This window comes from Gopherus evgoodei, chromosome 9 (genome assembly GCF_007399415.2).
Source record: "Gopherus evgoodei ecotype Sinaloan lineage chromosome 9, rGopEvg1_v1.p, whole genome shotgun sequence".
Lineage (NCBI taxonomy): Eukaryota > Metazoa > Chordata > Testudines > Testudinidae > Gopherus > Gopherus evgoodei.
This window is the reverse complement of record NC_044330.1, coordinates 79,519,533-79,536,356: the sequence shown is the minus strand read 5'-3', so window position 1 is coordinate 79,536,356 and position 16,824 is coordinate 79,519,533. Positions and strand designations below refer to the sequence as shown.

The 16,824-nt window shown below is 39.5% G+C and overlaps 1 pseudogene; it reads right to left on the bottom strand.

Annotated features, from left to right (window-relative positions):
* Positions 1-764: 764 nt before the first annotated feature.
* LOC115658002 lies at positions 765-15,377 on the bottom strand (annotated as a pseudogene).
* Positions 15,378-16,824: the final 1,447 nt, after the last annotated feature.

Sequence of the window (16,824 nt, the reverse complement as noted above, 5' to 3'; positions counted from 1 at the left end):
GAAAGAAATCAACGTCTTCCTGTTGTCATAGCCACAGAGTGGCTGAGATGGGTTCGCTTAATAAATACTGGTTTTGTGTTGCCTCATCTATTCCTGAAAGAAGAGCATTATGTCTGCTTATTATAGCTGTATGGTCTGTCTTCTTCCTAGTATTGCATATCCCTTGGGATCTTGACCAGGAATCCAATATCCCTTCCAATCAGGAATTCTTTCAGAATGGGTTTGACAAAAGGTTCTCTACTAGCTGCCCTAGGGTCCAGGCCTCCTCCTGCAGTGTCCGCAGAAGTTCCATCGAAGGGTTCCCAGTGGGGTCCAACCCACTGTTAGCCAGGTTCCTGAAAGCAGTCTCCTACTTTAAAGTCTACAGTTCCCCTCCATAGATAATCTACTCTGACCTGTTGGAACACATCTTTACCATTCTGAATGGTCTTCCTGTCAAGGAAAGTGGCCTTTATAGTTGTCATGCTCTCAGCCCAAAGAGTCAAGAAACTTGTACCTGTAGCTTGCAATCCCTCATATGTAATTTTCTACAAGGGGAGACTAATTCTCTGAATGTACCCCAGTTTTCTCCTGAAGGTGGCCTCTCAGCCTTCATCCTTAGCAATGAGATCTTGCTTCCCAACTTCTGCCATGACCCCAAGACCAGACTTGGTGTGGTGGCATTCCCTGGATCCCCTAGAGCTTGCAGTATGCATTACCTCATGTAAAATATTCCCCAAATCCAGGTCTCTGTTCATGCTGTTCAGAGGGGATCATAAAGAGGAGAAGGTGTGTAAATCTGTCTTTTTCTGTAGGATCCAAACTTGCAGGACTGGCTGGATTTGCATCTGCTGAAGAAGTCTTTGATCAGCAAGACCCGATAGGGGTTCTTCCTCAGCAGTTTTAAAGAGGCTACCTTCAGGAGGTTTGCTCATCTGAATAGGCTCTTCATGGTCATCTTCTCCTCTTGCCACTTTAGCCTAGTCTGTCTTAACTTCTCCTTAGTTACTCCTTCCTCCCTTGTAGCTGGATCCATTCATCATTCATTAATGGTAGCACCAGCATCACAAGAAAAAAAATCTCTCTCACCTTGCTCTCTGTGATGTAGCAACACCAATATGAAAACTGACCACAAATGCCACAGTGAATGACTAGTCTCAGGCAAAGTGACTAGCTTAGATGATCATGTTCTCCAGCTACATTGCTCATGAACAGGGGATGCCTACTTGCACCTCCGAGATGAGAAAGAACTAGATGAAAAATTCTAATCCTGATTGGCTACTACCTGCCTGAAAGATGACACAATCATTCATCATACTGATGATGTCACATCGTGGAAGAGGTTAGTAACATAAGACTTGTTTTTGTAGCAGGCAGGATTACTTTAAATATAAATAAGCTTGTGATACAATGCATACAGTACAGTAACACTTTTAACATATACATCTATTTGTTAATGTGATGGGGGGAGATAAACATGGGGTCTCTTTGAATTGTGTCCAGTTATGTAACAAACGATGAAAGAAACTTTAGTAACTCTAATAGTACGGAATAGTAATAAAGGTGCTGGTCATAAAACAAAGCAGTTACATAGACTTGATTAATCTTGTTAAATGCATAACAAACTGGAACTCCATGGTGTTAGCAGCAGATGTTCTATTGCGCAGAACCGAAAGCAGGACAAACTGATTGCAGAGTAATAATCTAATCTCTCACAAATCTTGGAATGGTGAATGGGAACTTCCTTCATTCTCCAGATGCCATTCTGAGAAGATTCTCTTTGTCAAATCTGAAGAGATGCCAGCCCTCTTCAGTGGAAAGGTCTAAAGCTCCACGTCTCACATAGTACTCTATAGATGGCTTGTTCCAAATGACTACAAGGAAATGCATGCAGCTACAGTTTGTTTTGATTGTTTACTTTTCAACAGATAGCATTCTGTATTACTTGCAAGGCATTATTTTGGGATGCCTTCTCCAATACTAGTTCGGATACTCATCTATAAATAGAAAGAGCAATCTATGAAAAGGGCCAGTGGTACCATTTCAAAAGGCCACTGCACATACAGCAGATGCCAGAGCAGGTCATGTTCTCTAACCAGCTAGTCCCTTTTTGCACATGGTATAGTGATGAACTCAAGAAAATAGCAACAGTTTGAGCCAAAATTCTCTGCAGGGATGCCTTACTCTCTTTTGTCATCATGATATTCACAGGATGAACAAGCACGTAGCCTGCTAGATTAGATCACTCTTAGTTAAACGGAGGGGAAAAAAGGCAGTGTAACTAGTCTCTGGTCCAACTTCTGGAAACTCTGCACTACACTAGTATATGGGCCACCTGAGAATCCCTCTGCCAAGCCAGGGATGGCAACTCCAAGGGTATGTCTACATGACTGTTTGTTTGGAGCAAGCCTCCCAGATGACATAGACAAACTTGTATTAGCAGGGCCTGAGCTAGTGTGCTAAAAACAGCTCTGTGGATGTTGCAGCACTAGTGAAGGCTCAGGCTAGTCACTGGTGCTGCAACATCCACACAGCTATTTTTAGCACACTAGTGCAAGCCCCACTAGCACAAGCATGGGAGGCTTGCTCCTAGTTACAGTGTAGGGACATATTCCAACATTAGCCTTGGAGCGTATCCACGTCTATTACTGCAATAGGAAGGCTGCAGCTGTTCTGCTGATTTCCACAGGGGTGCTTAGTTTACCCATTAAACTCTGCCTAGTTTGCTCGTTAGACACATATCTAAGACCTCTCTTGTTCTGCAGACCAGGTCATTGGAACACAATTAATGGAGACGCCTTGAAGGGCTTCTTGTACTCCAGCATAATCACACAAGTTCTGTTGCCTACTGGGATCTTTTTACACGCGTAAGATTTTCCCCCTAATTATTTGAAAGTAAGTATGAAGGCCAGAGAAGAATTACCTAGTGTGTTTCTAAAGAGGTACAACAGGGTATATAACCGTATGAAATTGAGCATAGGGAAACTTAAACAAAATATCAGAAGGATTCTCCTAACTGAACTGTGAGACTCTATTAAGTTAAGAGAAAATCTCCCTGTATAAGATGTAGAAGTCCCACTGCTTTAAGAGTCCATTTACCACTAGACCGAACCAAAAAAATCACTAGATAAAATTTTGCTGAGAACAGACTTGCATTGGCAGGAAAAGAAATCTATATGAAAACAAGTATGCATGTTTGTGTTACATTAATTCATCATATACTGTACAGAGAATTTATTAATCAAAATCTTACGCTGTCATAGGTCAGAAAATGAGGGAAATGACCATTTAAATTATGCAGTGTTTGTAAATCTTTGTTTTAAATGTTACATACCTGGCTTAATCTCTTTAAGATTTCCGAGCCAATGCCCAAGCCTATTAAATAGTGCAAACATTAAAAATATCAGTACACACACACAGTTTCATAGCAAGATATATTTTTATGAAATTATAGTTGGACATTTCAAATATTTAATGGGAAATTCAAATTAATGTAACTTTCATATAGGAAATTACTTTTCTAATAAATAATGTCATTGGGAGTGAGAAAATATGCATTTTCTATAATTGTATATTTAATTTATATGATAAATGTATTGAACTAAGTTATGTGTGTTTTGACTGGATCATAAGGAAATGTTGATTTACAGTGAAGTAGTACTACTTTTAAACTATTGCATAAAATATATTTTCATTTGAGATTACTTGTACTATTATGAAATTTTGGAATTTGTTTAAATTTGATTTTATTTGTGAGTAATTGTGATATATTTTAGCACTTTCATGCATGGGAACTTTTTTTAAAAGTTGATTATTTTTTATTTTGTTTCAATATCACTTCTATTGCATGTCAGGCTCTTGATCCTTTTATTAAATTAAATTTAAAGGCATTAAAAGTTGCTTTTAAACATGATTAAAAATTAAAATATACCTATTTCACTGACATTAGAAAACAATATTAGCTTCACCTTTAAAGTTTCAAAATTCTTCAGCATAATTTCTTGGAAGAGTTCTCAAAATCATGCACAGAATGTATTAATAATAGTGTTCAAATATATTATGTTTCAGAAGACAAAGTCCTCTAATGGTTGGAAATGCTTTGTTCCCTTATAAAAGTTGCAGGATATTTATTTACAGAACTGTATTGCCTAGAAGTATGGAAAGAGAAATCTGGAAGCTAATTCATACTGAAAGAGTAAATGAGTAATTATTTGTTGTTTTTTGTGAAGAGTGAGGCTTGTTAACAAGCTTGTTTGTTTATCCATTTATTTATTACCTCTATACGGTTCCATGACATAGAAGTCTTCCAGGTAAAGTAACTTGCCAATCCAAGGGTCATATGTAAAGTAATACATAGCATAGCCTACAATGCAACTACCTGACAGAAAGAACAGAAAAAGTGAAATAACTAGTTAGCTTATGTAAAGTATAATGTCAATATGATTCTTTATAGCTATCCTTCAGCCTTTTAAGGAAACTTTTGATATAAACACAGGTAGCTCTCAGTGAAAATTCCTGTGTACTGAATCATGTTAAAATGCAGCAAACATAGATTTCAGACGAAACAAGCACCACAAAGCCAATATTTGTTATAATAATATCGAAAGGCATGCACTCCAAACTGCAGGGTGTTTTAAAAGTCTTGGGTATTTTTCATGCAGAAGACACTTGTAAAATCTTAGCTATTAGGAAGGAAACCTCAGATACTTGCTGATACTAAGGTGTAATCAAGAAGGCAGAATGTATTTTCAAAAGCATTTTGCAAAATTATCTGGAAGTACTGGGTGAAGGGGTTCTTCATAAGGAACTGGTTTCAGATTAAATTTATTTACCTTACTAACAATAGTCTAATCTCTATTATCATTTGATCACATCCACAGAATTAGTACCACTAACTGGCACTCCTGTCAATCTCTAAAAACCGACAAAGTGGAATGTGCACCCGTGTGCCTCAATTATGACTGATGGGGAACACCTTTTAGATAGAGAAGATAATTCAGTCTCTGTTCATTCATCCATTGATGGCAATGAATTTTTTATTAAAATAGCTAAAAGAAAAATCCATGAAGTTCCCTTGCTGTGGTCAGCTAATGGGTCCATACTGGAGCTTCAGACAACCTCAGCCTTCTCAGTCTTGTTATCTCTTATGTCACTCTTTGTGTAATCGCAAAAAGAGCAGGAGTACTGGTGGCACCTTAGAGACTAACAAATTTATCTGAGCATAAGCTTTCATGGGCTACAGCCCACTTGTTCGGATGTATTGGAAGAAATGGGCTATAGCCCATGAAAGCTTATGCTCAAATAAATGTGTTAGTCTCTAAGGTGCCACCAATACTCCTGTTCTTTTTGTGGATACTGACTAACACAGCTGCTACTCTGAAACCTGTCTTTGTGTAATCAGGAATTGTTAGAGGTAATCAATAGATAAATATTTGAAAGATGTTTAGCTTACTTCCTGTTTGTCCCTCCTTTGGCACCTCTGCTATTAGACAGTGGTAGAAAGGATGTTCTCCAAAGCCATCTTCAAGCAAATCTAAAATTAAAACCTGTGAGTTAATGGCCAGCTTACTGCATTAAAAATAAAAAGTAAATAAGAATATTTGTAAAGTAGCTCTCCATTTGAGGGAGTACTTGGAAATAGTTATTGATGGTTGTACCATTACAGTCCATCAGCCTTTTCCAGAAGAATGCATGGAGTGTTCAAATGGGGTAGATTGGAATAAAAGGAAAAAGAAATAGGTATGTTATGGTGAGAATAAAAGCTATTTAGGAGCATGACTCTAGATATTAATGCACTAGATTGTATTTGCAATAATCTTTAATAAAATGTGAAATGGAAAATGTTCAAGCATCAATATTTGGGGGGAAAAGTACTAACATGTATCTGCTCTTGAACTATCAAAACATAGACATGAGAAACTATCATTTACAGCTGAACTGGCCCTTTCACGAGGCCTGATCCAAAACCTATTGAAGGCAATAGGATTCTTTCTGTTGATTTCAGTGGGCTTTGGATCAGGCCCACGATGAGCACTTCCAACTCTGCTGCAACAGTGCTTCAAGGAAACATTCAAGGGTCATGGTTTAGAGCAGTAAAGTCTTAAATATAAAAACTCAATTTTTGCACTTCACTTTTGATCTGGAACTGGAGCTTTAAAAGTAGTTTGATTATTTCACCTACTGTTTCAGTTAGCAACTAAATTGGAAGAAATTTTCCTAAACCAGTGATAACAATGTTGAGGGGACGGATCCTGCAACCCTTGCTCATATGAGTACTCCTGCTGATTTCAGTAGAACTCCTCACATGAGTAAAGACTACAAGATCAGGACCCTAGTTTGTTGTCCTCTCCTTTAATCAAGGCCAGAAATAAGTAGGCTGAGGCAGATGATGAAATGCCATTTGTCACACAACATAAAACTTAAATTTCTGTGTTTTAAAAGTTAGCGTTGCGTTCTTATTTACAGTTCTCTCAGGATACAAATTCAGTATGGAACCTGACAGGAAATAAAGCCAATTGCAAAAAGAAAAGTATGTGAAAGGGATAAAATACTTCACACTTATGCAGCACTTTTAAGAATCTTGCAGCTGAAGATCTCGTAGCTTTTAAATGAGGTAAGTGTTTTTCTCCAGTAACAGATGAAGAGACAAACTGTGTGACTCTAAAGCTATGGACATAAGGAGGAAGGATAGTGTAGATACCAGTTTAATAGGTGATATTAGCGGTAGAATTTCTGTGCCTAATCAGGTAAAGAATGTAAGAGAAGCCAAACATCAAAAATTAAGATGTTTGTACACTAATGCAAGGAGCCTTGGTAACAAAATAGAGGAACTAGAGCTATTGGTGCAGGAAGTGAAACGGAAACATAGGGATAACAGAAACATGGTGGAATAGTAGTCATGACTGGAGTACAGGTATTGAAGGCTATGTGCTCTTTAGGAAAGATAGAAATAAAGGCAAAGGTGTTGGAGTAGCATTGTGTATCAGTGATGAGGTAGACTGTAAAGAAAAAAGTGATGGAATGGATAAGACCGAGTCTGTCTGGGCAAAAATCACATTGGGGAAGAAAGCTACTAGAGTCTCCCCTGGGATAGTGTTTGGGGTGTACTAGAGACCACCGGGATCCAATTTGGATATGGATAGAGACCTCTTCAATGTTTCTAATGAAGTAAATACTAATGGGAATTGTGTGATCATGGGAGACTTTAACTTCCCAGATATAGACTGGAGGACAAGTGCTAGTAGTAATAATAGGGCTCAGATTTTCCTGGCTGCGATAGCTGATGGATTCCTTCACCAAGTAGTTGCTGAACCAACAAGGGGGGATGCCATTTTAGTTTTGGTTTTGGTGAGTAATGAGGACCTCACAGAAGAAATAGTTGTAGGGGACAACCTTGGTTCGAACGATCGTGAGTTAATTCAGTTCAAACTAAATGGAAGGATAAATAAAAATAGATCTATGATTGGGGTTTTTTATTTCAAAAGGGCTAACTTAAAAAAATTAAGGAAATTAGAGAAGCGGATTGGACTGAAGAACTTGTGGCTCTAAAGGCAGAGAAGGCCTGGATTTACTTCAAGTCAAGGTTGCAGAAACTATCAGAAGCCTGCATCCCAAGAAAGGGGAAAAAACTCATAGGCAGGAGTTGTAGACCAAGCTGGATGAGCAAGCATCTCAGAGAGGTGATTAAGAAAAAGCAGAAAGCCTACAAAGAGTGGAAGATGGGAGTGATCAGCAAGGAAAGCTACCTTATTGAGGTCAGAACATGTAGGGATAAAGTGAGAAAGGCCAAAAGCCATGTAGAGTTGGACCTTGCAAAGGGAATTAAAACCAATAGTAAAAGGTTCTATTGCCATAGAAATAAGAAGAAAACAAAGAAAGAAGAAGTGGGACCACTAAACACTGAGGATGGAATGGAGGTTAAGGATAATTTAGGCATGGCCCAATATCTAAACAAATACTTCACCTCAGTCTTTAATGAGGCTAATGAGGAGCTTAGGGATAATGGTAGGATGACATGGGAATGAGGATATGGATGTTTATATTACCACATCCAAACTAGAAGCCAAACTCGAGCAGCTTAATGGGACTAAATCGGGGGGCTCAGATAATCTTCATCCAAGACTATTAAAGGAACTGGCACATGAAATTGCAAGCCCATTAACAAGAATTTTTAATGAATCTGTAAACTCTGTACTGTATGACTGGAGAATTGCTAACATAGTTCCTATTTTTAAGAAAGGGGGAAAAAATGTGATCCGAGTAACTACAGGCTTGTTAGTTTGACATCTGTAGCATGCAAGGTCTTGGAAAAAAAATTGAAGAAGAAAGTAGTTAAGGACATTGAGGTCAATGGTAATTGGGACAAAATACAACATGGTTTTACAAAAGGCAGATCATGCCAAACCAACCTGATCTCCTTCTTTGAGAAGGTAACCGATTTTTTTAGATAAATGAAATGCAGTGGATCTAATTTACCTTGATTTCAGTAAGGCATTTGATACAGTTCCATATGGGGAATTATTAGCTAAATTGGAAAAGATGGGGCTCAATATGAAAATTGAAAGGTGGATAAGGAACTGGTTAAAAGGGAGACTACAATGGGTCATACTGAAAGGTGAACTGTCAGGCTGGAAGGAGGTTACTAGTGGAGTTCCTCAGGGATCGGTTTTGGAACCAATCTTATTTAATCTTTTTATTGCTGATCTTGGCACAAAAAGTGGGAATGTGCTAATAAAGTCTGCAGATGACACGAAGCTGGGAGGTATTGCCAATACAGATAGGGACTGGGATATCCTACAGGAAGATCTGGATGACCTTGTAAACTGGAGTAATAGTAATAGGATAAAATTTAATAATGAAAAGTGCAAGGTCATGCATTTAGGGATTAATAACAAGAATTTTTCTTATAAACTTGGGACACATCACTTGGAAGTAACAGAGGAGGAGAAGGACCTCGGAGTATTGGTTAATCACAGGATGACTATGAGCCGCTAAGGTGATATGGCTGTGAAAAAAGCTAATGCAGTCTTGGGATGCATCAGGCAAGGTATTTCCAGTAAAGATAAGGAGGTGTTAGTACCATTATACAAGGCACTGGTGAGACCTCATCTGGAATATTGCATGCAGTTCTGGTCTCCCATGTTTAAGAAGGATGAATTCAAACTGGAACAGGTACAGAGAAGGGCTACTAGGATGATCCGAGGAATGGAAAATCCGTCTTATGAAAGGAGACTCAAAGAGCTTGGCTTGTTTAGCCTAACCAAAAGAAGGCTGAGGGGAGATATGATTGCTTTCTATAAATATATCAGAGGGATAAATACTAGGGAGAGAGAGGAATTATTTAAGCTCAGGACCAATGTGGACACAAGAACAAATTGATATAAACTGGCCATCAGGAAGTTTAGACTTGAAATTAGACAAAGGTTTCTAACCATCAGAGGAGTGAAATTCTGGAATAGCCTTTCAAGAGGAGCAGTGGAGGCAAAAGACATATCTGACTTCAAGACTAAGCTTGGTAAGTTTATGAAGGGGATTGTATAATGGGATAGCCTAATTTGGGAAATTAATTGATCTTTGACTATTAGCGGTAAATATGCCCAATGGCCTGTGATGGGACACTAGATAGGGTGGGATCTGAGTTACTACAGAGAATTCTTTCCTGGGTGTCTGGCTGATGAGTCTTGCCCACGTGCTCAGGGTTTAGCTGATTGCCATATTTGGGGTTGGGAAGGAATTTTCCTCCAGGGCAGATTGGCAGAGGCCCTGGGGGGTTTTCACCTTCCTCTGCAGCGTGCGGCATGGGTCACTTGCTGTAGAATGCACCTTGAAGTCTTTAAACCACAAGTTGAGGACTTCAGTAGCTCAGACATAGGTCAGGGGTTTGGGTGGGTGAGATTCTGTGGCCTGCATTGTGCAGGAGGTCAGACTAGAAGATCATAACGGTCCCTTCTGACCTTAAAGTCTGTGAGTCTATGTCTACACTAGAGAGCTTACAGTGGCACAGCTGTACCAATGCAACTGCACTGCTGTAAGATTTTTCGTGTAGCTGCTCTATGCCGACAGGAGAGAACTCTCCTCTTGACCTAATTAAACCACCCCCAATAAGTGGTGGTAGCTATGTCAGCGGGAGAAGCTCTCCTGGCGCTGTAGTGCTGTGCACGCTCGGGGCTTATGTCAGTGTAACTTATGTCACTCAAGTGGGGTGGAATATTCACACCCCTGTGTGACATAAATTTTGCCAACATAGTCGCTAGTGTAGACATAGCCTAAGTGTAACTGCAAGTAGCAGTAAGCCAATGGCAGAGTTGGGAATAGAACTGAGTTCTTTCTGTCTGTCCTAACTACTATAATGCATTGCCTCCAACAGCAATATTCATCATAATCTTTCAAAAATATACAGTACATAGTTCTTTTATATACAGTTGAACTTCAGAGTTACGAACACCTCAAGAATGGAAGTTGTTCATAACTCTGAACAAAATGTTATGGTTCTTCTTTCAAACATTCACAGCTGAACATTGACTTACTACAGCTTTGAAACTTTACTATGCAGAAGAAAAAAATGCATCTGAATCTTAATTTAAATGAAACAAGCACAGAAAGTTTCCTTACCTTTACCAATCTTTTTTTAAACTTTCTCTTTATTTTTTTAGTAGTTTACCTTTAACACTGTACTGTTGGGAGGGGGTTGTTTGTTTGTTTGTTTTTCCTCTGCTGCTGATGATTCTATACTTCTAGTTCCAAATGAGGTGTGTGATTGTAACTCTAGTGTTCGTAACTCTGACGTTCGACTGTATAATGTATAGGTTTCCATACGTGTTTTTATTTAGAGTATAATCTTACCTTTTTCTGTTAATTTTACTGCATTTGGCATATTTTCATATGCAGCTAGTTCCTGTTGGATGAACAAATTGGAGTTTGAGGTTTCATCAATAGGTGCAGTCTTCACAGAATACTATGCAAAATATTAAGGTTTATGCTAAACTTTGATTTCGATACAAAATACTACCTTAGGCCCCAATCCTGCAGTGAACTCTGCAAGTGAGGTAGGCAGAAACTGTTGCTCTATATCTGCTACATTCTAGTTCACTATGGAAAAGGGGGGGGAAACTGCAGCATATGTGTTATTCTATAAACTGAGCACAATCTGACCATAATAATACTTTTACACTTGCATAGCACTTTTTATCATTAAAGGCTGTCAGCTTGAAGTCTAGTCAACTTTTAAAAAGAGAAGTAGTTTCATAGACTACTCTATCCCAAATCCCCCTTCCAATTTTTGTGATTTTACAATTCCATTTTTATTTTTTTGTTAAACAAAATCTCCCTTGTTTGAAAGACCTAAAAAATCAGGAGAACTACATATAAGAAATAGTGATACTGACTATATACTACCTAGTACTATACACTGCTAGTTAGTTTTATAGTAATTTTAGGTGTCACTTGTACGGCATGTACATGTTCAACATTTCAGGTGTGACTTTTTTTAATTAATGATGCTTCGCAACACTTGTGAGACAGGTAAATGGAAGCAGAGGGTAGTTGCTACACCCATGACTTCCACAGTCTTGAAGTAAGTTGGGTAGTAAAGCTAGAAACAGAATATGGGAGTTCCAAGTTCCACTAATCTGCTCCAACCGTTAGCGATACTTTTTGTTTGTATTAGAAAGAACATTCCTAAGTATTTTGTGAAGGATGTAGCATGCTGTCTTGTCACATCAGCAGAACTCTATAAATGATAATGGAAAAACTACTGTTAAGGCTGGCTGAGTATTTTCCAGAAAGCTGCTGCCATATTAGTGAAAAGTAACTCCAAAAGAGGGCAGTATTTTAGCTACCCCTGCAAAAGACCTGAATTTCAGAACTGATTAGAAAACTCTCCTCATGGACCATTGAGGAATGAACGCTTCCTAAAGTTGGTGAAGATTTTATCTATGGGAAGGATTGCTGTATCACTTGCACTGACTTCATAAGTCAGAGTACTGTTCCAACAGGTGTAGGAGCATATTCTCTTAGCTTACAAGTATCTGGACTTATTTCTTGCATAGAGGAATGTTATATCATTCCTTTGCATGTTAACCTTACTAGCCCTTTGTTTTGTGGGTCCATGATGTAATATCCTCCCTAGCTTGCAGGTGAGATGCAGTCAAAAACTAGAAAGGGAAAATGGAATAAATACAAAAAGTTAAAATGGCAACTGGAGGACCCCAGTTTGGGAACAACATCAGATTTTGGGGTTTTTTTCCTAGATGTAAGTCTCAGACACATCACCTCTAGAGAAGAGGATATCTTTAAAGGCCTGATAGGGAGAGATGAATATGAATAGTAATGGCCAGATTGTGCCTCTTACCCACTGGCCACACTGTGGGGATTGTACTTGGGCTATTGTGCAGTGTTTGTCACTGTGAGAATTCTGCCTAACTCCTACTGTGGCTCAGAGGTCGTGCACAGTGAAGTTGAAGTTACTCCAGTCTTTGAAATGGGATAATATAAGCTTTTGCATCCACAATGTATCAACTCAACTGGCAGGAAGGGACAGGGACATGGTTGTGTCCACACCTCAGCGCTCTTCCCACAGTGGCCAATTCTATCCACGATAACTGTGACTAGCCTTTCCAGAGGGGCACAAAGAGGGTGGGGATATTGCAGGCTTTCACTTCTTAATGCACCAGTCAGGACCTGCCACAATCTTAAAGTGTAACTCACCACTCCGTGTCCAAAGCCAGAGTATTAGTACTACTAATTATTTATCAGCCAAAATGTGTTAGGAACTTTACAGATGAGAAAGAAGACAAGATCTTTCCCAAATAGTTTGCAATCTAGTGAGAAAATGTGCAACTGAAGGATGGGAAATGGTATGAAAAAAGAAGAAAAATGGTTGTGTTTGAAGCTAAGCATGACTCTTGTTAGTGCTCCATTTGCCATTCCTCTTTTCCTTTTTTTTTTAATGTTTCTGTCAGAAGAACACCATTGCTTTCCCTTTCGACATGTTGAAAGGACTTTTAAAGAGGTCTGTGAAGAGGGTGCAGGCATTTCTGACCAGATATGGGAGGTAATTGTAGGTGTCATGGAGTAAGGCACAGAGAAGGAAATGAAGGGCAGTTTGTTGTGCAGCATTGGTAGAATAACCATGTTCAGGAGTGATAAAAAAAGAAAGGGGAACAGAGAAGTAGGCAGGGGAACATATTTTTTGTGGGCATTAGGTATTTTATTTGAGAAATGTTTTTATGGCATTGGTAAACCTGAATACATTTATTTTTATATATATATATATATATATATATATATATATATATATATATATATATATATATATATATCTCACAGATCTTAGGAAGGGCAATTTAAAAAAAAATCAAACTCAATTAAATTGAGTCCATTGTGCAGTCTTGAAGAGAAGATCAATGCAGAAAGTGAGTGCACAAGCTTTTTAGGAGGAGCAAGGTGTGGGATCGAGGACATGGAATTATCATCACCTCCAGCATATAGGCAAGACTCAGAGTTGCAGTGCAATCTTTTGGCACTTGGTAATTGGTCCTATCTACTGGTCCACATAAGTGTGGATCCATGAGGCACGCCCAAAGCCCAGGCTGCTTCTCCATTCTAGTATGTTTAAAGTTGTCATGGAACCCATCTGCATGGTATACAGGGGATAAAGAGGGACTCCTCTGAGTCACTTTGCCTTCACACACAGGGTTAACATGGGACATTGACAGCACAGAGGGGCTGGTATAGGCCATCCTTGAAGAAGTGAATTCCATCCTAAGGGCTTTATCCAGTCTGCATTTTAAAATGCCAAGTGATGAGGTTTCTATTACTTTCCTTGGGAGACTAACAACTAATGAATCTCACATATGTAACCTTTGATTTATGTGTTCCCAATTAGTAAGTTTAAAAATAAGGAATAAAATCAAACTGAATTCTTTAAGGTTCAAGCCACCAGGCTGGTTACAGAAAATGTAACTTAGCGGTGGACTGTGAATGACACAATGAGTGATAAAATTAAAAACTTTAATATAAAATAGTTAAGCAAACTGGCATTAAATTATGAGTATAAATGCATTGCAGGGTTATATTCTAAAATTAAATTATATATTTATGGCGATTAGTCCATACACAAGGCACAATCCTTTCGGTAACCTTGATGGAGGATGGGCACCTCTAATATAAAATTAGTGTACTGTCAACATAATAATGGGGCTTAATTAATTAATTAACATTAAATCCACCTTTTACCCTATCTGTATTTCCGCTACTATAATTAAATATTTTCTGCTTTCTTATTTGCTAGGTAACATGAACCATCTTTTTAATTAATATATGTGTAAATGCCATACCCATAACTAACTATATAGATTGCGTTGTTCAAAACATTAACATTTTATCTAAAATAATTGTAAAAACCAGTTGGAACACAAAATACATTTACAACATGACCTAGGTTTATGCCATAACTTATCTCCAGCTTGCTTTTCTACCTTGTCTCACTTTACTTCACTCGTATTCTACCAGGCCTTGCCCAACTGTCATCAAGTGTATTTTTAGGCAATAGATTTTTGGGCCAACATACATTTCAACAAATTTCTATATAAACTTAAGCAAACATCATCTATAGTCTACATGTCAGTGAAAACTGAATTTCTTCCCATCTTTATTCATAATTGATTAGAATATTTGTACAGCACCAGGAGTGTGCTAGGTGTTTAGAGATAAGGCCCCTATCTCAGAGTTTATAGTGTAAAGATACAGCATACTAATCACGGTAAGGGGACGGAGGTAATGAAAAGCAGTGTGAGTGAGTGGTGAAGTTTAGCACAGGGCTGTATGTCTTGGTAGCTCCATAATTATAGTTTGATTTTTTTCCCCAGTCTTGTTACCAGGTCACTTATTTTGTAGGGAGGTTTATGGTATTTTGGAAGAAATGAAAGGAGCTGAAGGCAAAGAGGATTAAAGCATGGCAGACCAGGACCAGGAGGGAGCAGCATGGAGGAAGGATGGGAAATAGGACTGAGAGAAAGACACGAAGGGGGCAGGTGGTCATGTGCTTTGAATGGAGTTAAAAGGGGAAATGGATTGGGGGAACAAAAAGACTGGGTATCAGAGAGGTTAGGCAAGGGTTACGTCTATACCTCATACTTCTACTTCTGTCTGTCTGAGACATCTATCTAATTTGTCTTATGTACCATTATCCACCAGCACATTAACAGTAGTAGCTAATAAAGATGCTCTGAGGTTTATGCCTAGCACAGGAAATAGTAGTAAGCTTTAAAAAGGAAACTTGGAAAAACACTGACTCAGGGAAAGATGCCTGCACACTTCACTGTCCCTCTTACTTTGATGAGGCGCAGGATTTCAGGACAGTCCTGGGGCTCTGCCGGACGGATTCGGAAACAGCTCATGGCGCCAGCGCCAAGGCCAGACCTGTGGAAAGCAGGAGGCAGAGGACTGATTACTTCCCAGGAGGGAGATGGATCACTGCTGGGCCACCGTTTGGGAGATATTCCTCATTCACCATTTCAAAAAGCACTTTCTTTCCTTCACTAATGTGGTAATTTGGCCTCCGCTCCTTGCCTCTGCCTTAGTTACATCCTACCCCTACTTATCCTTGTGACCTACTACTTTCTTTTAAACCAGCAGCTCCTGAGCAGATGGGTAGTCACAATGGAAATCAGCATCACAATACTCACATTTCCCCTGCCTCAGGTTCATGGCATAGCAGGCTGTTGGGATCACTAAAATCAATCATTGAGAGACTGGAAAAAGAAAGACGGAGGGGAGCTAAACTCAGTTGATTTATGGGGAGCAATTGCTTTCCATTGTACCAGTTCTATGTTCTCTGCCCAGAAGGGGATATTGGAGGGCTGTCTCCAGTGTTCTCTCCTATAATTTCTTTGCGTAGGGGATGGACTCTGTCACAAAGATAAGTGAATTGGGAGACATGACAGTATGTTGGAAGCATTAGGCATGACGGGGAGAGCAGTGGAAGTCTTGGGTGTGCAAGATGATTCAGGGCTCGGAGAGGAGGATATGTACGGAAAGGGAGAGGATGGCTGGACAGGAGGTGGGAGGAAATGGACAATAAGGGCAGTCCAACATCTGTCTTTCATCACTGCAGACTAATCAGACTTTTCTCAGTCTTAAAGTTCTCTGCTTGTTTTCCTCTTTTCTATTTCATACCAAGTATACATCTTCCCACGTGACTCTGTGCACTTTTTAGTTTCTGCTTCCTCTATTTGCTGCAGTGTGCACATTTCTGCAACTTTTTTTTTAATTAAGGGAATTTGCCCTTCAAGAGACTTTTCAGTCTACCAAAGGGTCTCTACTGAGTCTTGATAATTCTCTGCACCCCACTTTCCTGGTTAGAGCAGCTTGTATCATCTGGCCAAAGTAAATGTATTTCTGAATAGTAGCTGATTTTTTTTCCCCCATCAGCTATATATTTTTCCTTCTTCTAGAGCAGCGGTGGCCAACCTGAGCCTGAGAAGGAGCCAGAATTTACCAGTGTGCATTGCCAAAGAGCCACAGTAATATGTCAGCAGCCTCCCCATCAGCTCCCCCCTCCCACCCCCACCTCCCACCCCAGTGCCTCCTGCCCACCAGCAGCCCCACCTATTAGCGCATCCTTCTCCCTCCCTATGCCTTCCACCCGCCACAATCAGCTGTTTCACAGCGTGCAGGAGGCTCCTGGAGGGAAGGAGGAGGAGCAAGAGCACAGCAGGCTCTGGGGAAGGGGCAGGAGCCTTTGGGGAAGGAGTGGAGTCAGGTCAGGATCTGGGGCAGAGCCAGGGGTTGAGCAATGAGCTCTATTGGCACGTTGGAAAGTTAGCGCCTGTAGCTCCATCTGCA